The 8,597-nt window shown below is 47.3% G+C and overlaps 1 long non-coding RNA gene across 1 annotated transcript; it reads left to right on the forward strand.

The window, feature by feature from the left end:
- Nucleotides 1–3,335: 3,335 nt before the first annotated feature.
- Nucleotides 3,336–7,853, forward strand: LOC112544852 (uncharacterized). The gene is made up of 3 exons (XR_003088179.3): nucleotides 3,336–3,500; nucleotides 6,585–6,787; nucleotides 7,221–7,853. It is a non-coding gene; the product is annotated as an uncharacterized LOC112544852 (long non-coding RNA).
- Nucleotides 7,854–8,597: the final 744 nt, after the last annotated feature.

Raw genomic sequence — 8,597 nt, forward strand, 5'->3', positions numbered from 1 at the left:
GCCGCCCTGTGTCACCGTAGAGACTAACAACTAGAGTAGGTTCTGAGCTTTCATGGGTGAAACCCACTTCATCAGATGAATTGGAATGGAAATTACAGAATCCAGGATATATATAACAGCAAAAGGAATTGCCTGTCAATTGTAGGATTTGTGTTAATGAAGCTAATGAAGTCAGGCTGGATGTGTTCCATTCATAACATTTCCTGTGGAAATGCAAATAGCGAAGGCAGGGAAAGTTGCCTTTGCAGTGCGTTAACCAGTTAAGGTCTTTATTCAACCTTGAGTGGCTAGAGTCAAACTTGCAAATGAGCTCCAGTGCAGCTGTCTCCCTTTGTAATTGGATGATAAAATGCTTTTGAAGGATGGCCACTTTGAAATCCATTATTGCTTGTCCAGGCAGGTTAAAATGTTTCCTAACAGGTTTGTGTGTGTTCCCATTCCTGATGTCTGGTTTGTGTCCATTTATCCTTTGTTGCAGAGACTGGTTTGGCCAATACTCATGGCAGAGGGGCATTGCTGGCACTTGGGCCGTGTCCAGACTCAGGGGGTTTTTCGGGAAAAGTAGCCTTTTCCCGAAAAAACTTCCCCTGCGTCCAGACTCAAGCCGCGTTCTTTCGAAATAATTTTCTTTCGATGGCGGTAAACCTCATTTCAGAGGAAGAACGCCTTCTTTCGAAAGTTCCTCTTTCGAAAGAAGGTGTTCTTCAATGTAAAGAGGCCGTCTTCGAAAGAGAGCATCCAGACTCGCTGGGTGCTCTCTTTCGAAAAGCGGATTTCTCTTTCGAAAGATCCGCCTGCAGTCTAGACGCGATCTTTCGAAAGAGGCTCTTTCGAAAGATGCTTTCGAAAGAGCCTCTTTCGAAAGAAGCCTGCAGTCTAGACATAGCCTTGATGACATAGAGCATATGAGAGGATGTACGGGTGGATTAACCCCTGCTGTGGTGAGGTCCTGGGATGGGGTCGCGTGTGTAGCTCTGTGGACAGCGTCGCCAAAGGGGTTTGTGGCAGGGGTAGATTCCTGGGAGAGTGTATCTGTGGCGTGGTGTGTGGTTACTGGGGAGTATTTGCTTCAGGTTGGGGTGGGGGCTGTTTGTAGGTGAGGACTGGCCTTTCTTCTAAGCGAGAGTTCACCCACATGCAAGCAAAGACCAGCTGGCATCGCAAGCTGGACCAGGTTAATTAATCCACTGTGAAAAAGCGAGAAACGCAGCAGCTTGCAATCGGAGCACCTGGCGAGAAAGCAAAGCGACCCTCAGACCGAGGCGTGGGAGCTACCAGTGGCCCTGTCAGGTGTTTCCTGTGGCTCTTCACAGCACAGGCTATTAAAACCCTGTGCGATTTCATTATTGACCTCTCAGGGTGCTTTTACGAGGCGATTAGCCCAGTGTAGATTACTTGGATGGTGATGCGGTGAGAAACTACTATATAGTTGAGAGAGTTTGTCGATGTGTCCAACCATCCATCCATCCATCTGTCTAGCTAAGAACTCTTAAACAGTAGGCGCTAGGACCTCCAAATTTGGTGTGCAGCTTCCTCGTCTCCTAACTTAAAACAAGGCCAGGGTTTGGTTGGGCAGGCCAATGGGATGAGCCTGGAATGGGATTGCTTCCCATCAGACCACACTGAAAAGAGACAGAATCATCAGGCAGGTGAAAGGAGCTGGCTGGGGGTATTCCCTCCCTCCCCCACCCCCCGCTTCCAGTACTGCCCCAGCCATAAACCTCACCCACCCCCCCAGGCACCTTTTAGGAAGGGCAGAGGGGCTGAAGCTCTCTGTCCCCCCTCCCCGCCGATTCATACAGAAACAGTGCTGGTTGTTCTCCTTTGTTAGGAAGCGAGGGGAAAGTGCCCAGTTGGCTGCATTCCTCACTCTGGCTGGAGAGCGCAAACCTGGAGCTGCAGCCGCCATGGAGGGCTGGGGTTGTCCTTTCTCACTGGGGCAGCCTGCACCCTGAACCCTGAACCCCTCCTCCCCAGCCCCACCCCAAAGCAGTGATGCAAATGAAGCCTGGACGTTTTCATTGTATTTCCCACAAACCACAAATGTATTGAGGGCAGGACCCGAGCAAACACCGGGTAAATCAATACACATCATAAGTGAAACAATGGAGTCACACCACTGTGTCTTCCTTGGGTAATGCTCCTGAACCCCTGAGGCATGCCTATCACTGCGTTAATATGAACGCACAGCTGTACACTTTATTGAAGAATAAAAGCCAAACGCCCTCCCCACAACACTCTATCACACTGCCCACACACTCTTCCTGCTAGGGAGTGGATGTGAAAAAGAACAAACCGCACAACAGATGTGATGTGTGACTGAAGGGATTTCAGATCCTATGATGATGGTGGTGGTGGCAAAAAAGCCTGCAGAGAACAGAATAATCTGATAGCTCTTTTCATCTGTAGAGCTCAGAGTGCTCTATAAAAGGTGGCAAAACTCATAAAACGAGACAATTGAGCAAAAAAATGGCAGATGAATTTTAACGTTTACATATGCAAAGTAATGCATATTGGAAAACATCCTCCCAACTGTACATAGAAAATGAGGGAGACTATATTAGCTATTATCTCTCAAGAAAGAAATCCTGGAGTCACACTGGACAGCTCTCTGAAAACATCCAGTCAATGTACAGCGGCAGTCAAAAAAGCCCACAGAATGTTAGGAATAATTTAAAAACGGGATAGAGAATAAGACAGAGAACAGCTCATTGCCTCGATATAAATCCATGGGACGTCCACATCTTGAATACTACATACAGATGTGGTCACCTCATCTCAAAAAAGATATCTCAGCACTGGAAACGGTTCAGAAAAGGGCAACAAAAATGATGAGGGGTTTGGAACAGCTGCCATATGAGGAGAGATTAAAAAGACGGGGACTTTTCAGCTTAGAAAAGGGGGGACGAACGGGGGATATGAGAGGTATATAAAATCATGACTGGTGTGGAGAAAGTGAATACGGAAAAGTTATTTGCTTGTTTTCATAGCACAAGAACTAGGGGTCACCAAATGAAATGAATAGGTAGCAGATTTAAAACAAATAAAAGGAAGTATCACTCAGCGCACAGTCAACCTGTGGAACTCCTTGCCAGAGGATGTTGAGAAGACAGGCCTTTAACAGGGTTCAGAAAAGAGCTAGGTACTTTTGTGGAGGACAGGTCCATCGATGGCTATTAGCCAGGATTGGCAGGAATGGTGACCCTAGACTCTATTTGTCAGGGGCTGGAAATAAGTGACAGGGGATGGGTCACATGAGGATTCCCTGTTCTGTTCACCTCCTCTGGGGCACCTGTCATTGGCCACTGTTGGAAGACAGGACGCTGGGCTAGATGGACCTTTGGTCTGACCCAGTCTGGACATTCTTATGTTCTTACGTCAGTATCACTATCTCCATATTACAGCTGGGGACACTGAGGCACGTGGCAGTGATGTGACTTCTCCAAGGCCATCCCACCAGGCCAGTGGCAGAACCAGGAAAAAAAATACACATGCTCAAGGTATGAGTTCAGTGGTACATCCACTACAACCCACTGCGTCCCTGGGATATAGACATGTGTGGGGCTTTTCTGGCCTAATTCCCTTGGGCAAAGAATTTTGGTTACTGCATTTAGTTGAGTTCTCAACCTTGGAGGTTTGGAGCATCGGTAATTGGCCATCTGCTTTCCTTGCTTTGCTTTGTTTTAATACAGTTTATCCAACTTCTTGTCCTTTTTATTTGTGTGCTAGAGGCGTGATTTGCTGTATCCGATTGCGGCCATCTTTTGGTTTTGCCTTGATAAAGTGCTGTGCACAAATGAATTGCCTCATGATCATGGCTTTCGGGATCCCCACTTGAGGGACAGCACCTATTCTTCTCTGGAGTGCTGAAAGATCCACGCGGCTTTTTGTTTTATGGAGCACTTATGCTAGATCGCTTCCCAGATATATCTTGGTAGCCTGCTAGTGCACGATGCTCAGAGTTATGTCTCGGAGTGTAGAGACGATGACTTCCAGGAAGTGTTTGTCGAGATAAATCGGTGTATGTGGAGGATGGAATAACACCAGTGTGTTGCGCTGTCTTGGCTTTCTCTTCTTTCCTGCCCAAACACAGATGTGGGTGGTTAGTACGTTACACCAACTTTCAGATCTAAGGTTCCCTTCAATAGGGAAGAGATGGTGGTCATCACACGGTCTTCCTAGCCTAATTCAAGTCATTTTAAATACAGGTACAAGCTCCCTGCCCTCAGATTCTGTGATGGGAGATTCAGCTCGGTTTCCACAATGTGACATCTCCAGGAAGCTGTTAATGCTCTGCTGGCCGTACAGGTGGAATTAAAGGCCGGTTGGTTTGTGGAAGAAGAGTAGGAGAAACCCCAGTGACCTGGCTCAGAAACAGATCCCAAAGACCAGCTCCACCACTGGTGCAATCAGCCAAGTTCCAATAGCGCGACACTAATTTATACCTACTGATGAACTGGCCCCATAACTCAAAGTCAGGTGTAACCTATTCCGTAACATGGACCAGATGGTGAAATTTCCTACATTTTCACTGCCAAGTGCTAGAGCCTTGGTCTAGAAAGCAGTCTAGGACACCTCGATCATATAATCTTAGAATCATAGAATACTAGGACTGGAAGGGACCTCGAGAGGTCATCGAGTCCAGTCCCCAGCCCTCACAGTAGGACCCAACACCATCTAGACCATCCCTGATAGACATTTATCTAACCTACTCTTAAATATCTCCAGTGATGCAGATTCCACAACCTCCCTGGGCAATTTATTCCAGTGTTTAACCATCCTGACAGTTAGGAACTTTTTCCTAATGTCCAACCTAAACCTCCCTTGCTGCAGTTTAAGCCCATTGCTTCTTGTTCTATCCTCAGAGGCCAGGAAGAAAAAGTTTTCTCCCTCCTCTTTGTGACACTGTTTTAGATACCTGAAAACCACTACCATGTCCCCCCTCAATCTTCTATTTCCAAACTAAACAAGCCCAGTTCTTTCAGTCTTCCGTCATAGGCCATGTTCTCTAGAGCTTTCATCATTCTTGTTGCTCTTCTCTGGACCCTCTCCGATTTCTCTGCATCCTTCTTGAAATGTGGCGCCCAGCACTGGACACAATCCTCCATCTGAGGCCTAACCAGCGCAGAGTAGAGCGGAAGAATGACTTCTCGTGTGTTGCTCACAACACACCTGTTAATGCATCCTAGAATCACGTTGGGTTTTTTTGCAACAGCGTCACACTGTTGACTCATGTTTAGCTTGTGGTCCACTACAACCCCTAGATCCCTTTCTGCCGTACTCCTTCCTAGACAGTCGCTTCCCATTCTGTAGGTGTGAAATTCTGTATCATGACAGATGCTTCGCTGAACTAAACTCTGCCCTGTCAGATACTTTTCCCGATGCTTTGTGAGGACCATATTCTGTTCCTGAGCCACGGCACGAGGGCCAGCTTATAGAAGCGTGTTTCCTCTGCACACATACACAAGTAATCAAGATCAAAGGACTGAATCCTACCATTTTTTTGCCTGGAGAAAGCTTCTCCAAAGTCTTTTTTGACTAAACTTGTTCTTCCGCAGGGAACTCTGAGCCAATTCTAAAGGAGTCAGAGCAAAGTCAATCATCCAGAGAGGCTATTCTCTGTCCCTTCCCATCCTCTACCCACACTCCATTTGTATTTATTTTTTTCCCTATTTTATTTTGATTTTCCTTAAGCAGAGTCATTAATCTTCCTCACACACACACAGCTCTGACAGCTGGGGTCATGACACCTCCAGCGCCTCTGAAGGAGACACTCCGTAGTCAGGGCGGAGAGGAAAAAGGAAAAAACCTGCATAGCTCACCAGCTACTGAGATTTGATTAGAAGGCCAGATTGGGTGAGGTCATGTGAACAGGAGATGAGGGGGAAGGGAAGAGAGAGGAAAACGCCACAACTCCCCTAAGAAACTCCAAGACCCACTGAAAAGGTCAACATGCTTTTGAATCATCCGCATTGCTCTCTGACACAAAAATACACTCAGCCCGGCCTAGAGATACTTGATAAAGAAGCTAATGAAGTGGAAATATTGCGGCAAGAACAGAATAGGCCTCTCTCCTCCTGGCATCCCATGATGCTCCATTGGGTTGCTATGGAGATTTGGAAGAGAGGGGTTTTTTGTTGTGTTGGAGGGCCTTCTCCCTTCCCACTAACCTTGACCTTTTACAGGGTTTCCTCTCTTTTTTTGTAAGCGATAAGGAATTCCATTTCTTCTTATCTGGTCATGGCTGGCTGGCTGGCACTGAGGTGTGTGGGGGGCCGTCAGCTCGTCTCGGCGCATGTAGATTCAACAAGGATAAGAGGAAGAAAATGCAGCGCGGATAGTTAATTAAGGCTGATATTGCAAAGGACATTGTTTGCTGAATAATGAATTCCATATGCTTTGGAAACACAAGTGCAATTAAAGGTGTGAGAGATGGAGAGAAATGAAGGGCAGAGGGGAATGAGGAGAAACGTGTGCTGGGCCATATGTGACAGTCCACAAGGTCCTTCCTGGCCCTCCACATTGACAGGTGCACACACAAAAAGGCGCATCTTGCATTCTAACCACAAATTACTTATCAACAGGACAGAGGCGGGGGCTGCTTCGGTGCCACAGGTGACAAAGGTTGCCCGTGGGATCCAGCTAAATAGAAAATGACTCCGGAGGAATTCTGGGGCGGTTGAAGCCAGTGTGCGCTGGGCGACAGGAGGGCTACAGAGTCAGGCAGGCAGGCTGGAAGTGGCGGCTGCTGCATAAAAGCTAACACAAGCTCATTTTCAAGTAGCCGGTAAGGAGTGAAGAAACACCTAGCTACCCTACCCACCTCCATTCTCTCCACAACAGGCTTCACCCAGCCCTCAGTCCCACCCGGACCGGGGCGCTACCCCCTCCCACAGCTCCGGCGGCCATTTAAAGGCCCGGGCTGTTGCCGCAGTAACGGCAGCAACGGCCGGGAGCCTCGGGCCTCTGAATTGCCGGGATCTGGGGCAACTGCTCCCTTTGCCCCCCATCGGCAGGCCTGCCTACCCACCTACCTCCTAAATTACCTCTGTGCTCCTCCCAATGCATCTTATGAGGCAAAGCTTCCTCAGGTTGTTGCCCACTGGCAGGAACCCTTCCGGCCTGCCCGTCAGTCACTCACAGGTTGCTGCATCTGATCTTTGAGTGCTAGGGGGAAAAAAAATTCATAAAAGATGTATTGAAACAAATTTCTCTTTCAGCCAAGAGTGCTGTTGAACAGATCGCCTTTTCATTTGGTCTCTCGCGCTGCTCCCGAGCTCACTCGCCGAATGCCGCTCCCAGCCCGCCAAAACATATTCAATAAACAGGGAAATCCATCTCCTTCGGCTTACGGCAGCATTGTCTTCAGCCCCTTGGAGATGAGACAGCTGTGCTCCCGTTTATCACTTCAGCCACATGGAGCGTGATTGCAAACAAGGGCTGATAGCGCGGTGGTTAGCCGCTCCCACGTGAAATAATAAAGGATAGGTAACATTCCTAGCAGTGAAACTCTTGCTGTCGTCGTGCGCCGAGATAACAAGGAGCAACCACCCTGCACGCCTGTCCTGTTTGGATAAGGATCTTGCCACCACGAGATACAAGAGAGATGCACTTTCTAAAATAATATCCTTGTTCATGTCACTTTGCCTAGGTTAGGTAAGAGATAGCACCCTTCCTCTCGCACACACCCTCCATGAGGAGCCAGAAAGAGTGGGAAAGCCAAGTCTTCCATGAGGATGGCCTCAGCCTCTTTCAGACCATATCAAGTGCCCCATAGACTATTGTACATGGGGGGGGGGGCCCATTCCACTCCACTGATGGGGTGGTTCCTGGGATACGTGTGTCATGCATCTCACCAGGATCTCCTATTGGTGTGACTGCAGGGGCTGGTCCTGTCTGGTGCATGTGGCAGTACATACTGGTGCCACCACTCCGAGCCGGTATTCATCCGCGGTTAATGCTAGCTTTGGCCAATATTTTTTTTTTTCAGTGAAAATTATGTTTTCTTGTCCAAAGCAAAAAAAGGTTGTATAAAATTTTCATACGTTTCAGGGGGTAGCTGAGTGAGTCTGTACATGTAAACTGAAAAAACAACAACTAGTCTGCTCGCACTTTAGAGACTAACAAAACATGTCGATGGTATCATGAGCTTTCGTGGGCACAGCCCACTTCTTCAGATGACCGGAGTGTTTCATGTAGATTAAAAATGTCCAGTTTTTAAACCAGAATCTGAACTCTTTTTCCCCAGAAGTTTTTTCCATGTTTTTTTACAATTATTCCCAGGAAAAACAACAAAAAATAGGTCCCACCCCCCAAAAAATCTGTTTTTCATTTTTGGAAAAATAAGGAAAAAATTGGTTTCTATTCCAAAGAATGAAGAACAAAATGTTCACAGGAACTTTGAAAAAATGCATTCCTCTCCCTTTCCCTCCAAACCCCCCAAATCCTGTGAAAAACTGACACTTTTCAACCAGCTCTAGTTACCATAATATGGTGCGTCTGACTTTTTAATATTTTCCTATGTTAAGAAGAGGCATACTCTCCAGTATCTCAGCTACTGCAGGAGGTAAGAAATTATTTTGAATGGAGACCACTTT

This window comes from Pelodiscus sinensis, chromosome 10 (assembly GCF_052426305.1).
Source record: "Pelodiscus sinensis isolate ZL-2025 chromosome 10, ASM5242630v1, whole genome shotgun sequence".
NCBI lineage: Eukaryota > Metazoa > Chordata > Testudines > Trionychidae > Pelodiscus > Pelodiscus sinensis.